The sequence below is a fragment of the Lemur catta genome, chromosome X (assembly GCF_020740605.2).
Source record: "Lemur catta isolate mLemCat1 chromosome X, mLemCat1.pri, whole genome shotgun sequence".
Lineage (NCBI taxonomy): Eukaryota > Metazoa > Chordata > Mammalia > Primates > Lemuridae > Lemur > Lemur catta.
The window spans coordinates 8,096,233-8,113,549 of NC_059155.1; the positions used below are offsets into that span (position 1 = coordinate 8,096,233).

The window sequence follows — 17,317 nt, forward strand, 5'->3', positions numbered from 1 at the left end:
AATAAGCACCTGAATTCAGTTTACTAACATTTTGTTGAGAATTTTTGCATCTATATTCATAAGGGATATTGGTCTGTAGTTTTCTTTTTTTGTTGCATCCTTTCTTGGTTTTGATATCAGGGTGATGTTGGCATCATAAAATGTGTTGGGGAAGATTCCTTTTTTCTCGATGTTGTGGAATAATTTCTGCAGGATAGGCACCAGTTCTTCTTTGTAGGTCTGGTAAAATTAGGGTGTGAAGCCATCTGGTCTGGGACTTTTATTTTTATGGGGGTTTTATTGCTGTTCCAATTTTGGTACTTGATATTGGTCCATTCAGGAATTCTATTTCTTCCTCATTGTGCCTAGGGCTGCTGTGTGTTTCTAAGAATTTTTCCATTATCTCCATATTTTCTAGTTTATGTGCATAGAAGTTTTTTTAGTATTCATAGATGACATTTTGTATTTCTGTGGCATCAGTTGTAATTTCTCCTTTTTCATCCCTGATGGAGCTTATTAGAGTTCTTTCTTTTCTGCTTATCCTTAATCTAGCTAGAAGCGTGTCAATTTAGTTTATTTTTTCAAAGAACCAACTCTTTGTTTTATTAATCTTCCATATAGTTTTGTTGTTATCAATTTTATTTAGTTCTGCTCTCATCTTTGTTATTTATTTTCTTCTGCTGGGTTTCGATTGGTTTGATCATCCTTTTACAGTTCTTTGAGATGATTCATTAGACTGTTTATTTGTGATCTTTCTGTCTTTTGAATGTAGGCATTTATGGATATAAATTTTCCTCTGAGGACTGCTTTAGCTGTGTCCCACAGATTTTGATAACTTGTGTCTCCTTTATATTTTAACTCAAAGAATATTTTGATTTCCATCTTGATTTCCTCTGTAATGAAGTAATCATTCAGTAGAACATTGTTTAGTTTCCATGACTTTGTGTAGAGATGAGAGTTTCTGTTGGAATTGATTTCTAATTTTATACCACTGTGGTCTGAGAAGATGCATGGTATAATTTGCATTTTTTAAAATTTTTTGAGGTATGCTTTGTGGCCTAGGATATGGTCAATCTTAGAGAATGTCCCATGAGCTTATGAGAAAAACATATATTCAGTGGTTTTGGGGTAGACTGTTCTGTAAATGTCAGTCATAGTTCTGTTTAAGTGCATTGTTTATTTGTTTATTTTCTGTTTGGAGGCTCTGTCCTGTTCTGTCATAGGGGTATTGAAGTCTTTGGCTATTATGGTGTTGCTGTTTATCATTTTGTTTAGATCAAGTAGGATTTTCTGTATGAATCAGAGTTCACTTGAGTTAGGTGCATAAATATGTACAATTATTATGTCTTCTTGTTGAATTGTACCCTTCAACATTATATAGTGACCCTCTTTGTCTTTAATTACTTTTGTTGATCTGAAGACTAAGTTATCTGAAATCAGAACCACCATGCCAGCTTTTTTTGGCTCCAGTTTTCTTAAAATATTGTTTTCCATCCCCTCACCTTGAGTCTGAATGCATCCTTGTGGGTTAGATGTGTTTCCTGAAGACAGAAGATGCTTGGCTTGTGCATGTTTTTCCATTTGGCCAGCCTATGCCTCTTTAGTGTTCAAGCCATTCACATTTATTGAGAGAATTGATAAGTGGGGCAGATTTCTGTTCATCCTGTTGAGTTGAATTTTGTTGGTTTGTTTTCTCTCTTGAGACATTGTGGTATGTGGCCTTTGACCTTTAGCTTTTGGATGATTTTACATTTGTGAGTATTCATTGTGCTGATCTGTGTGTAACACTGTTTTCAGTACTTCCTGGATGGCAGGTCTTATCTTGGTGAATTCCCTCAGTCTTTGCTTGCCTGAGAAGGTCTTTATTTCTCCTTCATATAGGAAACTTAGTTTTTCAGGGTACAAGATTCTAGGCTGGACTTTATTCAGTTTGAGAAGAGTAAGAATGGACCCCCTGTCTCTTCTGGCTTGTAAGGTCTCAGTTGAGAAGTCTGTCGTTATTCTGATGGGTTTTCCTTTGTAGGTTACCTGCTTATTTTGCCTTACAGCTTGTAGGAGGGCCTCTTTCATGGTTATTTTGGCCAGTCTGATGACAATGTGTCATGGTGACTTCCTGTTTGCAATGAATCTCCCAGGAGCCCTTTAAGCTTCTTGTACCTGGATATCTAGATTTTTAGCAAGGCCTGGGAAATTTTCCTCCATTATATCCTCAAGTAGTTTATCCAACTCTTGTGTATTTTCCTCTTCACTCTCAGGGATGCCTATAATTTTCATGTTAGGCCTCTTCACATAATACCACATTTTTTGTAGGCTTTGCTCTTTTCTCTTATTTCTCTGGTCTATCTCTGTGACTGACTTATTTAATTGAAAGGTGTTATGTTCAATCTCTGAGACTCTTTCTTCTGTTTGATGTACCCTGTTCTTGAGGCTTTCCCCTGTGTTTTGTAATTCCTTGAATAAATTCTTTATTTCCAGGAGTTCTGTTTGATTTTTCTTTAATATTTCAATTTCTTTAGTGAATTATTCTTCCAAGTCCTGGAATTATTTTTTGTGGTTTCTTTGTGTTGATTATCCATTTTTTCTTGCATAACATTGAGTTTTCTTACAATCCATGTTCGAAATAATTCTTCTGTCATTTTAGTGTTCTGAATTTGGTTGATATCCATTGCTAGCGACTGGTGTTCCCCTTTGGGGGTGTGCTTTCCATTTGATTCTTCCTACTTCCAGAGTTGTTTTGCTGATTCTTTCCCATCTGGATCATCTGTTGCTTCTTACATTTATATTTTTGTCTGAATAATGACATGCCCTGCTTAGTCTCTGAGCCAGTATGTGATATTTGTGGGTGAGATTGGACCACACCCTGTATTATGAGTCAGTAGATGCAGTAAAAGGGTTTGCAGAATGACCTCCCTGTCAATAGGTGGTGCTTGCTTGGAGGAACAGGCTGTGGAGTTGTTTTTGGGTCCTGTAACCAGCTTTGATCATCTCGAGAGGCACTCTAGTGCCTCAGGTGGTGGGTGAGGCCCTGGGGCTTCCAGGTGTGTCCTTATTCTGCACCTCAGTGGGGGCAGGTCGGGAAGTGAGTCTTGGCAGAGCTGGGTTTGATGAGCCTGCCCTCAAGCTGCACAAGTGCTGTTAGCAGGGGTCAAAGGTCTGATCTCTGCTTCTGGGCAAAGCTGCCAGGGACAGGCTGAAATGGCCCCACTCAGCCAAAAAGTCTGTAGGTGGGGTGGGGCTGTCTGACACCTGCAGTCTGGAGCAGGCCTCACTTCTTTCCACTCTCCCCTATACCGCAGTTCCTCCTGGGCCTCTGCCAGCAGGGAGGACCTCAAGCCAGTGGATCTCCCCTGGTTGTGATGCGGGCCAGAAGGTTCCCTGCCCAGGATTGTAGCCGGGGCTGGGCGCATGGCCTTCCCGTGGGAGGAGGGTTGCCCCTCAAGCATGCTGATCTGCGCCTAAAGGCACACATACCTCAGTAGGCTTGTTCACAGATATCCCTTCTGTGCCCCAGGGCAATGTCATTGAGACCTGGGTGTACAGGATCTGGTCTGCAGGGCTGTCCCCTGGACCCTGGAGATCAATCCCTGACCCTGCCAGGGAGAAGAGTGCTGTTCTGAAGTCACCCACGGAATGCCCAAGCTGGATCAATGTCTCTCCACCTCGGGATTTGCCCTGCTCTCCTGGAGTCACCAGGCAAGCAGCACCTGGGAGGGCTGGCCCATAGGGAGCTCACAGTCTGAGTATTTCTCAGTCTGCTGTAGGGCCCCAAAAGGAAAGGTCGCATTCCCTGCAAATGCCTCTGAGTGGTGGCTAAATTGTCTCTCTTGGCAGCTGTGGGTAGGGAAGGGGAAGGGGAGAATGAAATAATATGGTGTCTGCCGATAGGCTCAGTTCTGCAGGCCGGGAGGTGCCCTGCAGGAGCTAGGAGCCTGGTTCCCTGTCCGCAAGAGGCTCACCACTCACTGGTGGTGGCAATCTCTGGGCTGATGTTGGTAGGTCTCTCCAATGGCTCAGGAGCCCACCAGCAATCTGAGATGCAAGGGAGGGAAAATTTAAACACTCCACCTACCCTTGTTGCTGGTCTCCAAGCCTCTCAGTGGCCTTTGTCCTTCCAGTTCTCCCCGGAAACTTCTTCCATGGAGTCTCCTGTAGTTTCAGGCACCCTTCCTTCCAACCCTCATCTGATCTATGTTTGTCTGCCTGTTTATTGTTTTTTCACTTTCTCCTAAAATCTGTCTTTCTTGCAGAGGCACTCTGGCTGGCAGTTTTTCTCGCCTGACATCTTGCCCCCTATCTGGATATCTTAATCTCTGGTGATACCAGAGAAGTTTTCCTCAAATAGGTTTTCCATGTTTTTGCTTTATTTTCTTCTCCCTCCACATTACCTTTAATTCTCCCCCTGCCCAGGTCCCACAAGAGGCAGTTGCCACAGCACTTCTCAGGTTAGCATCTGTAGCACCTGTTCTGCTGAAATCTCCTGTGGGAGGGAGGTGCTTGGCTTCTAGCCATGGGGCCCATGAAAGCGTCTGCTCTCCCTTCTCCCTCCCCAGCCCAGCTTAAGCACTGCAGAGGTAGCTGCATGAAAGCCGAACCCTGTGTGGACCAGGTGCTCTTGACTTGAGAGTTCAGAGTGGCATCAGTTGCAGCAACCCAGGAACAGAAGGCACTGGTCCCTGCTTTGCCCACTCTCCAGAACAATGTCACTGTCACTGCACAGACTTCAAGCAGCTCCTTGATTAGTCCAGAGGTCTTTGGTGGTGGGGGCGGCCCCCTTATAACTCAAGCCACAGTGTTCATGGGGGAGCATGGAGCCCCGGTGTTCTTTCCCCTTTCTTCCTGATGTATGGATGTCTCCCCCAGGTACCTTCCAATCTTGCTGAGTGGATCACCCCATCAGCTTCTCCTTCACTCTGAGCATCCCCTGTTTCTTCTCCAATGATTCACAGTTTTCTCTCCAAGAAGGCCCATCCATAGGAGGGCATAAACCTGCAACTTTTGATCCTCTCTTGAGAGCAGCATGAGCAGGCTGCTTCTAGTCTGCCTTGTTACCCCTCCTCCCCCTCTGTACCCAAAACTTTTTCAACATCCCCAACACAAACTCTATATCCATTAAACAGTAACTTTCCTTACCCACAGCCCCTAGTAACTTCTACTTTCTGTCTCTATGAATTTTCCTATCCTAGGTACCTCCTGTGAGCAGAATCATACAATATTTGTCTCTCTGTATTTGGCTTATTTCATAAGTACAATGATTTCACGGTCCATCCCTGTTGTATCATATATCAAAATTTAATTCCTTTTTATGATTGAATAGTATTCCATTGTATATATTACCACGTTTTATGTATATATTCATCTATTAATGGACATTTGGGTTTTTAACCATTTTCTGACTTCTGTGAATAGTACTGCTGTGAACATTTGTGTACATGTTTTTTCTTTTGTTACTTGTGCTTTTGGTGCCATATCTAAGAAATCATTTCCTAATCCAGCATCATGAAGATTTAACTTCAAGTTTTCTTCTAATATTTGTATAGTTTTAGTACTTATATTTAGGTCTTTGATCTATTTTGAGTTAATTTTTGTACATGATGTTAAGTAAGGGTCCAAATTCATTCTTTTGCATGTAGATATCTAGTTTTACCAGCACCATTTGTTGAAGGAAGAATGTTCTTTCCCCATTTAATGGTCTTGGCACCTTGTTAAAAATCAGTTACACATAGATGTTTGCATTTCTGGACTCTCCATTCCACTCCATTGATTTATAGATTCCATTGTCTGTCCTTATGCCAGTACCACACTGTTTTGATTACTGTGTTGTAATAAGTTTTGAAATTGAGAAGTGTGACTCCTCCAACTTTTTTCTTCCTTTTCTAAATTGTTTTGACTATTCAAACTCCCTTACAATCTCATATGAATTTCAAGATTGGCCTTTCTATTTCTTCAGAAAGTGTCATTGGGACTTTATATATAATAGAAAAAAAACCAACCTAGTCTCATGCTCAACACAGATCAAAACACTCTGTTCACCAAAACATTTATGATGATTTCTCCCCACCAACAGCCTTTTCTTTTGTAAACACCAACTGGATGCCCTATAATTCAGTTCCAGCATCATCTACCTGGAGATAGTCTTAGATCCTGCAGGTTAAGGGCTCAATCCTGCATGACTGTTCTCACTTCAGATGTCAATCATAGCTAGTAGGTGGTCACCTATACTTCTGACCAACCATCTATAAATCAGGTTCCCACAATCGCCTCCTCAGGTTACATTAACATTTTAGAATGGGTCACAGAACTCATAGAAACACTTATATTTACTGATTTATTATAAAAGATATTTAAAAGGGTACAGATAAACAGCCAGATGGAAGAGATGCATAGGACAAGGAATAGGGGAAGATGTGCAGAGCTTCCATGTCCTCTCCAGGTACATCATCCTCCAGAAACCTGAACATGTGTAGCAACCTGGAAGCTCTCCAAACCTGATAGTACTAGGAATTTTTATGGAGACTTCATTACATAGGCATGATCAATTATTAATTCAATCTCCAATCCCTCTTCCCTTCCTGGAGGATGGAGGTGGAACTGAAAGTTCCAAGCTTCTGGTCATGGTTTGGTCTTTCTGGTGACCAGCCAGAGTCTCCTCATAAGAACAAAATATGCTCCTATCACCTAGAAAATTTCAGGGGATTAAGCTGATAGTTTTGTGTCTGGAACCAGGGTCTCAGATCAAATATTAAAACAAAAGATTCTCCTAGAATCCTTATTACTTGGGAAATTATGAGGGTTTTAGCAGCTCTGTGCCAGAAACCAGGGTCTTGCATTCAATCTATAGATTGCTTTGTGAATTATTGCCATTTTAACAGTATTAAATCTTTCAATCCATGAATACAGGATGTCTTTCCATTTATTTATGTCTTCTTTAATTTCTGCAAAGATAACTTTTGGTTTAATTTGCTCTTCTTTTTTCTAGCTCCATAAGGTGGAAAGCTAGGTAATTTATTTGAGATATTTCTTTTTAAGGTAGGCATTTATAGCTGTAAATTTCCCTCTGAGCACAATTTTTTTACTGCATCCTATAGGTTTTGGTAGATTATATTTTTGTTTTCATTCATCACAAAGTATTTTCTAATTTCCCTTGTGAGTTCTACATTGACCCATTAATTGTTTAAGAGTGTGTTGTTTAATGTTGACATATTTGTGGGGTTTCATCCTGTTATTGCTTTTTAGTTCATTCCATTGTGGACAGAATAGATAATTTGTATGTATTCAATCTTTTAAATTTATTGAGACTTGTTTTGTGGCTTTACATATGATGTATCATGGATAATGTTCTATGTGTACTTGAAAATGTTTATTTTACTTTTGTTGGTTGAAGTGTTCTATATATGTGTGTTAGATTTACTTGGTTTATAGTGTCTTTAAAGTGCTTTATTTTCTTATCGATCTCCTGTCTATTCATTCTATCCATTATTGAAAGTGGAATATTGAAGTCTTCAACTATTATTGCACAATTGTCTGTTTCTCCCTTCAATTTCTGTCAATTTTTTCATCATTTATTTTTTGGACTCTGTTGTTAGGTGCATATATATTTATAATTATTGCACCTTCTTGATGAATTTACCTTTTGTTAATATATCATTTCCTTCTTTGTCTTTTGTAACAATTTTTGACTTAAAGTCTATGCCTCAAATATTTTGATGCTCTGTTGGTTAGGTACAGAAACTAGAAAACAATGTTAGAACTGTCATGTCTTTTGAAGAATTGACCCCTTATCATTATGTAATGCCCCTCTTATCCCTGATAATTTTCTATGTTTCCGAGTCCAGTTATCTGAAATTAATATAGCTATTCTAGCTTTCTTGTGATTAGTGTTTGAATTTTATATCTGTTTTTCCATCACATAATTTTTAACCTGTGCTATATATTTAAAGTGGCTATTTTTTTTTAAAGTTGCTACCGTGTAGGCAACATATAGTTGGATTTTTTTGAAACCCACACTATCTTTATGTATATATATATTATATATGTGTGTATACACACACACACACACACACACATCTTTTCCAAGTTCACATCAGACAGGTAATGTGCCAATGTCATAACAAAGTTTGAGACAGGCACATCCCACACATGAGTGTGAAAACCAAAACCAAATCATCATGCTCATGAACTATAAAAGGATAACATTGACAATATTTCTTTTAATTTGTGCATTTAGGCCATTTATAGTTAAGTGATTATTGATATTTTGGATGAATATCTACTATATTTGGTATCTTTTTCTGTTTATTGCATTTTTCTTTGTTTCAGCCTCCCACTTTCTGCCTTCTCTGGTTTTAATTGAGCACTTTGTATGTTTCCACTTTATCTCCTCTCTTAGCATTTCAGTTATACTTCTTTTTAATTTTTTTGTGGTTGCCTTAGCGTTTGCAATATATATTTTTCAACGAATCCCAGTTCTCCTCCAAATAACACTATACAGCTTCACATGTAGTGCATAAACCTTATAACAGATATTCTTCTCATACCCAAAGATTTTTCTTCCAGTCATTTCACCTCTCCACATGCTATAGTTATCGAATACATTTTTGCTATTACTTTAAATAGTTATATTTTAAAACAATTGAGAATACGAATAAGTTTAAATTTATTTTACCTTCATTTATTCCTTCTCTGTTGTTTTTCCCTTTCTGTATATAGAGCCAAGTTTTTGCCCTATATCATTCTCTTTCTCCCTGAAAAACTTACTTTAAAATTTCTTGCAAGGCAGGTCTACTAGTGACACACTTCTTCAATTTGTGTTTGTCTCAGAAAATAGTTATTTCTCCTTCACTTTTGTGATGATTAATATTAGGTATAAACTTGACTGGATTGAGGGATGCCTAAATGGCTGGTGAAGCATTGTTTCTGGGGGGTGTCTGTAAGGATGTTTCTAGAGAAGATTGACATGTGAGTCAGTGGGCTGGGGGAGAGGAAGATCCATTCTCAATGTGGTCAGGCACCATCTAATCAGCTGCCAACTTTCTGAGCGCTCACTCTCTCTTTCTCACTCTCTCTCTCTCTCTGAGAAAGCATGATTCTTTTTCTCCTCCTGCCCTTGGACATCAGCCTCCCGCTTCTTTGGCTTTTGGACCCTGGGACTTGCACTAGCAGCCTCCTGGGGGCTCTCAGACCTTTGGCCTCAGACTGGGAACTGCACTGTCAGCTTACCTTGTATTGAAGCTTTTGGACTGGGAGTGAACCACACTGCTGGATTTTCTTACCCTCCAGCTTGCAGATGACCTGTCATGGGACTTTGCCTTTGCAATTGTGAGATCCAATGCTCCCTAATGAACTCCCTTTCATATATATATATATCCCATTGGTTCTGTACCTCTGGAGAACCTTGACTACCACAACCTGAAGGATAATTTCACTGTAAATCAAATTCTAGGTTGGTTTTTTTTTTTTCTTTCAACACTTTGAATATTTCATTCCACTGTCTTCTTGCTTTCATGGTGTCTGATGAGAAGTGTTCTGTAATTATTATCCTTGTTCTAAAGGTAAGGTGTTTTTTTCTTCTGGCTTCTTTCAAGATTTTTCTCTTTGTCTTTGGTTTTCTGTTGTTTGAATATGATATGCTTAGGTGTATATTTTTTTTATTCTCCTTGGTGTTCTCTGAGCTTCTGGGATTCCTGAATCTGTGGTTTTGTGTCTGTCAACCATTTTTTTTTAATTTTTCAGCTATTTACCTCAAATATTTCTTCAGATCCTTCCTTTCTTCACCTTCTGCTAACCAACAAAGTGTATGTTACACTTTTTGAAATTGACCCACAGTTCCTAGGTATTTTATTGTATTTTTTTCTCATTCTTTTTTCCGTGAATTTCACTTGGGGAGGATTCTCTTGACCTATCTTTACATTCACTGATTTTTTTGTGTCAATATTCTGTCTACTGATAAGCCCACCCAAGGCATTCTTTATTTTTGTTACAGTGTTTTTGATTTTAGCATTTCCTTTTTACTTTTGTAGAGTTTCCATCTCTCTGCTTACATTACCCATCTGTTCTTGCATGTTGTCTGAAATGCACATTAAACCCATAATGTGCCCACTGTACACCCACAATAATGGTTAAAAATTAAAAAATACACCACAAGTGTTGCCAGGCATTGTTGAACAATTGATATTTTATACATTTTATACATTGCTAGTGGAAGTATCGACTGGAACAACCTTTTAAAAAATATTTGACAATATCAAAGCTGAAAGTATGAATACCCTACAACCTAGCAATTTCACTCCTAAGTAAATAACTAAAAGAAATGAATGTGCATGTTCACCCAAAGACATGTATATTAATGATTTGAAAAGCATCATTTATAATAGCCCTAAACTGGAAACAACCCAAAGGTTCATCAATAGTAGAGTGAATAAAACTTTTTTGAATACCCTTACAAACCACTGACACATACTACGATATGAATAAATCTCAAAAACAGGCTGAGCGAAAGACACACAAAAGACTATGTGCTGTATTGTTCCATTTATATAAATTTCTAGAAAGGGTAAACATATTCTATTAATAATATAGTAAGAAGTCAGAGTAAGAGTTACCTCTTGGGAAGGGATGAATGGGATATAGAATCAGAAAGGGTCAGAGGGAACTTGCTTGGGTCCTGGATGTGTTCTATATCTTTATTTGAATAGGGGTTACACAGGCATATGTCCATATGTGCAATTTCATTTAGCTTTACACTTAAAATTATTGCTCCTTATGCATTTCTATACATGTTATATTTTAATAAAATTTTTAAGCTCCTGAGATAATTCTTATATTCCATCTCTTCTTACTCCTTTGTTTTAAGCCCCTGCTTTAAACCATGAAACTCAATACAATCCTTGCATTCAAAGCAGAAATATGTCTCCTTGTGGCCATATTGCCCTTGTGTCTTCCCTGTTCTATTGATGATCCTCTTTGTTCTTTCTCTTTTGCTTAGGTCAGTCTTATAGAATATTCCAGTCACTGTGTTCCAAGTCTTAACTGTCAGCTCTCAGGATATTCTATTTCTGCCCTCTTCCCTGTACCATGATTTAAGATTGTCCATGTTATAAAGGTCCAAGGGCTCAGGAGTACTTATTGAGGATTTGTTCTTTAAGTGTCTTTCAGATTAAAAAAATAGGCAATCATAGTGAGCTATTGGTAATCCTAATGCAATACTGGCTCCATTCCAATGACTTGGAGATAAACAACCTAGATCAGATAAGAAATAAGGAGATTCTTTCTGGGGCTCTAAGTATCCACTGAATAATTTCTAATGTGTCTCTAAATTGTCATTAACAGCTATTATAAGGTTACCTTTAAGCTTATTCTCCTTTTTCCTCTTTTCTCATCCTTCCTCTATCCTTATGTTCCTATTTCTTCACATTATCCATTTAAAATGCTCATACTATAATATTCCTCAGTCACCTTCACAAAGCCTTTTAAAATTTATCCTTGGGCCTTTCATTACTGACATTTTAAACATTGAACTATTTACAGTGTACAATACTTATAAGTTAAATTATTCTACCACATTATTACCTGGATATCTAAGAAACCGAGTGCAAACTGAAAATCTCACACCTTCCAGAAAGCTAAATCATAAACATATTTATAATCCCTATGCTGATACATGATCTGCTCATCACAACACAGACCATAGTACTGTTTCAATTAATGGCTAGACATGTTTAGCATTGCAAACATTTTTCTAAATAAAAATACACAGAAAATCCCTAAATCTACAGTGATGATATCTAGACATTCCTCAATAATTTCCACTGTAGTGTGAATGCAAATGTGTAAATTTTCATTCAAAATTAATTAGACACTTCATACTTGCATGCTCAGCTTTACACTTCATGATAACTATACCCAATTCACCACAGAGGACATAAAATCCTACAATAATAATGAAATTCATCCATAAGAATTTTCTTCACCCAAACTGATAGTACCATGTAAATGAAGTCCTAAACATGCAAGGTTATCAATGAGAATTATAATACTATATACCACACTTATATTTTTCAAATGTATAATTACTTCCACATTAAAAGTATAACCATTGAAAAGTTATAGGTAAAGAGTCCACAGCATTTACTCAATTTTAAGGAAGCTGGAGGCTGAGACTGCAGAACTAGGAACGATAAAGGAAAGATGGATTGGCTTGGGAAAAGTAAAACAGTCACTTATTCTGAACTTTTTCTTCTAGGCCACTTATGATTTAAACAGTAATCTTTGAGCCTGATAAAGTTTTTGTTAATCACTCTCTCTCCCCTGAGTTATTCTGATCCCTGAGGCAAGGAGCCAGTTTTATTCTGCAGGAAGGTTATTTCTTCTCCCAGTGTCTAGAGAATAGGGATATCTTGAGAATTGGTGTTTGGGCCTGGTGAGGAAGCAGGAACGACCTGCCAAGGGCTAGGAAAAAATCATTTTTTTCTTCTTATGAGTGTCATTCAAAGCCCTACCAATTATCCAACTATTTCATTCAAACATTTCTTTTGAGCAGATATCCATAGTGTCTTCATTATCTAATCTATATATATATATATATCAAACTATCCATGCTGTGCTCTGTTAGGCAACAGGATACAAATACAAAAGCTCAAGACAGATTCTCCCTATAAGGACCTTTTGTCATGAAAGCAACACATGATAACGAACAAAATATACTTTAAAACCACTGTACATATATATATAAGACTGTTTTTTATTTGTTCATTAAATTGAAGTAGATTTGAAAGGCTGATGGAATTGCTCCTGTGAAAATCATTTGGGGGTTGGTTTCAGTAAATTTTGCCTGATACTCTCCAAAGGGGATATTGCAGTGGAAGAGGTTTCTGGCTGAAATTTGTCAGAAATGCTGCCAAAGTATGAAAGCAGCCAAGGTTTTTTTGGTGCCCTTCCAACCTCCCTAACTACTGACTCTCAAATCTTCAATGCCTTCAGACTGTCCTAAGCTTTACAGGCCCTCCTTCTATAGCATTGCACTCACATTTTCCTTACTTGGGCAGCTCCTGCTGGGAGTTTTTCTATTTGGTCTTTTACCAGTCAAATGTATTTATACTCTTTTTCAGAAGGCCTTAGAATTGGAGAGACTAATTCTCTGGAGATAGGCACTGATTCAGGATACACTTAATATAGGGCAGCCATCTTTGTCTCTGATCAATTCTACTATCAATGCATAAAGGACAGGATTTCTCCTCCTTGTACCAGACCTTTTAGAACTGTAGCCTATCCATTTGTCTTCTTTTTCTGACACAAATTCCACAGAAGCTATCTTTATTTTGCTTCAATTCCAGATTCTGTAGATGTTTTACTCTCTATTGTAGCTGTTATAATTTAGAAAGAACCCTAGACTAATTTCTAGTGACAACTATGACATTAACTTGGACAATTCACTAATCATAGTTAAAAGGAACTGAGGGTTCATTTTGAACAGTGGCTCCCAAACTTTTTCACATCACGACGCAAAATAAAAAATTCTATTTGTATGATATATTTCACTGGGACATACAGGTAAGGCTGCTTGCAGCCAAAGGGAACTGGTTTGAAGGTTAGAGCTGCCCAAAGCCCTGTCTAGTCACCATAGGGACTGAAGGGATCAATATCTTACTGTATACCTGTAGTCCATTTGTGGGAAGAAGTATTATAAAGACAACACACCAATTCAGCTCCAAGATTTCATTTTTATTTTTTCACCATCCTCTCATATTCAAGATGAGTTTCCTGTACGATGTCTTTTCAAGTAGATTTCCATTCTCTATTTGAATATCTCTAGTGTTGAGAAACTTACTGCCTCTCAAGGAAGGAAGTCTGTTGGTTATACAGTTCTATTTTTTATCAAACTGAAATTTGCCTCTAAGAACAGAACACATTACTTCAGGTGGGATTTAGTCAGAGAAAATTTAAATAGGATTTTTATACCTTCCTTCCTTTGCATATTATGCCTTAATTAATGAAGATTGAAATTTTATTAGCTTTTTTAGTAACTATGCGCTGTTGACTCAAGCTTACTGTAAACTAAGTTCTCTAAGTCTGTTTTCACATGTCAAGCTCTTAAGCCAAGTCTGCTTTATCCTGTGTATTTGAACAATTTTTCCGTTGATCATTATCACATTTAAAAAATGTGGGTCCATTCTTGGGGTAATTCACTTAGTAGAATGGGTTCCAGCTCTATCCAGGATAATTCAAGAGGTGCTGGATCACCATTGTTTCTTATAGCTGAATAGGCACCACATGTACTCATCATCAAATTGGTTTTAACTGATCAACACCTAAGTGCACATATAGTAATAACACTCATCGGGTGTCGGGTAGATGGGAGGGGGAGGAGGGGATGGGTATATTCACACCTAATAGGTGCGATGCGCACCATCTGAGGGATGGACACTCTTGAAGCTCTGACTCGCAGGGTGGAAGCAAAGGCAATATACATAACTGAAACATCTATACCCCCATAATATGCTGAAATAAAAAAGAAGGAATTAAAAAAGTGGGTCCTTTTCAGCTCTCTTCATCTGTATTCAAATCATCAACAAAAATATTGAACAGACCAAGGACTAAAGCTGTCTCTAAATTTGATACCTTTTATCCTTTCACTTAATATTTCTCAACCACTTTTATTTCATGAACAAAACACCTGCAGTTCATGTCCTCATGGAACTTATGATTTAATCCAATAAGCAGAACTTTTTGGTTATAATTATTCAATTAGTCGTGAGCCTATGTAGTTGTTTTGCCACCTTTCTATTTTTTCATAAATATATAAAACATTGTCAAATGCCTGAATTGTTCAATCCAGATACACTATGTATACAGCATTCACCTTATCTACTAACCCTTGAAGGAAGTGCAACACATCTGCAAACAGGCATGAAACAGCAAGTTGGAAACATAGCTGTAGCTTGCCAATAAGTACACAAAAAGAATTTGTGGGATGTATATATGGCTTATTTGAGAAAAACGGCTCCAAGAGAAGACAGAAGTGTGTCTCTGTATGGAAAGAGAAGAGGAAAATGTTGGGGGTCATGTAATCAGAGGAAGTGTGATATATGAAAGTAATTGAGTGTGACCAGGACATAGCTTGAAGATATGCCAGAAACTCCATAATAAGAAGTAAAGCAGCCAATTGAGGCCCACAATGGTGGGAGGGACAAGATTTTAGGTGTCAAGAGACACACTGAAAAGTGGTGGTTCCCAAACTGGAATATTTTCTACAACTTTTGTCATCATGAGCGAGACAAAGGACATCCAAAAGACTATGAATTAGGCAGTTTGGATAGGTGTAGCTGGCTAGCTGCATATGCCAGCTACTGACAATGTTGTTATATATTGTTTTCTGTTAATTGAACTTCTTAATGTAACTTTGTGCCAAGGGTGCATAATATGCAAAATATTTTGGTTAGGGGAAAAGAAAGCTGCTTGCCTCAGTATAACAGACATTTCTAGCTGTAACACATACCAAAATAGGTTATTCACAGTAACTTAATTTGGGTCTTCTGTTTTAGCAAAATTGAGCATGGAGTTTTCAGCAAGTAATTAGATTATTCTGTCAAAAGTAACTGTTGGCCATGCCTGTTAGTTGCTGGTGATCACCAGTTCTTTTCCTTCTCATTAATATTAATACTTCTTTTTTATATATATTTTTATTCTTTTATTTATAACATACTCATTATTATCCAAAAGGAGAACATATAACTCTTTTTTTTATTTCAGTTTATTATGGGGGTACAAAAGCTCAGGTTATATATATTGCCCATGTCCCGCCCATCCCCCTGAGTCAGAGCCTCAAGCGTGTCCAATCCCCAGACAGTGCGCCTGGTACTCACCATGTAGTCATACCTCCATCCCCTCCCCCCACCCCCAACCTCCCTGAGTCAGCACCTTCAAACATGGCCATTCCCCAGACGGTGCGCAAAGCACTCATCATGTAGGCATACACCCATCCCCTCCCCCCACCCCCCACCTCAGTCTGATATCCAGTTGGTATCATTCCCCAATGTGCATTTAGGTGATGACCAGGGAAACCAATTTTCTGGTGAGTACATGTGATGCTTGTTTTTCCATTCTTGGGATACTTCACTTAATATAATGGGTTCCAACTCTCTCCGGGAGAACCAAAGAGATGTCATATCAACGTTATTTCTTATACCTGAGTAATACTCCATGGTATACATATACCACAATTTACTAATCCATTTGTGAATTGATGGGCATTTGGGTTGTTTCCACATCTTTGCAATTGTGAATTGTGCTGCTATAAACATTCGGGTGCAGGTGTCTTTTTTATAGAATGAGTTTTGTTCTTCTGGGTAGATGCCCAATAATGGGATTGCTGGATCAAATGGTAGGTCTACTTGAATCTGTTTAAGGTATCTCCATATTGTTTTCCATAGGGGTTGCACTAGTTTACAGTCTCACCAGCAGTGTATGAGTGTTCCTGTCTCTCCACATCCACGCCAACATGTATTGTTTTGGGACGTTTTGATAAAGGCCATTCTCACTGGGGTTAAGTGGTATCTCACTGTGGTTTTGATTTGCATTTCCCTGATGATTAGAGATGTTGAACATTTTTTCATATGTTTGTTAGCCATTTTTATATCTTTTGAAAAATTTCTATTCATGTCCTTTGCCCACTTTTTGATAGGGTTGTTCTATTTTTTCTTACTGATTTCCTGAGTTCTAAATAGATTCTTGCTATCAGTCCTTTATCTGATGTGCAGTATGCGAAAATTTTTTCCCATTCTGTAGGTTGTCTGTTTACTCTCATGACTGTTTCTTTGGCCGTGCAGAAGCTTTTTAATTTGATCAGGTCCCATTTATTTATTTTTGTTGTGGCTGTGATTGCCTTAGGGGTCTTCTTCATAAATTCTTTGCCTAGGCCAATGTCTGTAAGAGTCTTTCCTACATTTTCTTCCAGGATTCTAATAGTTTCCCACCTAAGGTTTAAGTCTGTTATCCACCGTGATTTGATTTTTGTGAGAGGTGAAAGCTGTGGGTCCTGTTTTAGTCTTCTACATGTGGCTATCCTGTTTTCCCAGCACCATTTATTAAATAAGGAATCTTTTCCCCAGAGTATGTTTTTGTCTGCTTTGTCAAAGATTAGATGGCTATATGAGGATGGTTTTATATTTGGATTTTCTGTTCTCTTCCACTGGTCTGTGTCCCTGCAATTGTGGCAATACCAAGCAGTTTTAATAATCACAGCTTTGTAGTATAGTTTGAAGTCTGCCAAATTAATATCTCCCATTTTGTTTTTGTGGCTTAAAATTGCTTTTGCTAAACGGGGTCTTCTCTGGTTCCATACAAA

The 17,317-nt window shown here is 38.1% G+C and overlaps 1 pseudogene; it reads right to left on the reverse strand.

Moving 5' to 3' along the window:
• Positions 1-8,057: 8,057 nt before the first annotated feature.
• LOC123629005 lies at positions 8,058-8,167 on the reverse strand (annotated as a pseudogene).
• Positions 8,168-17,317: the final 9,150 nt, after the last annotated feature.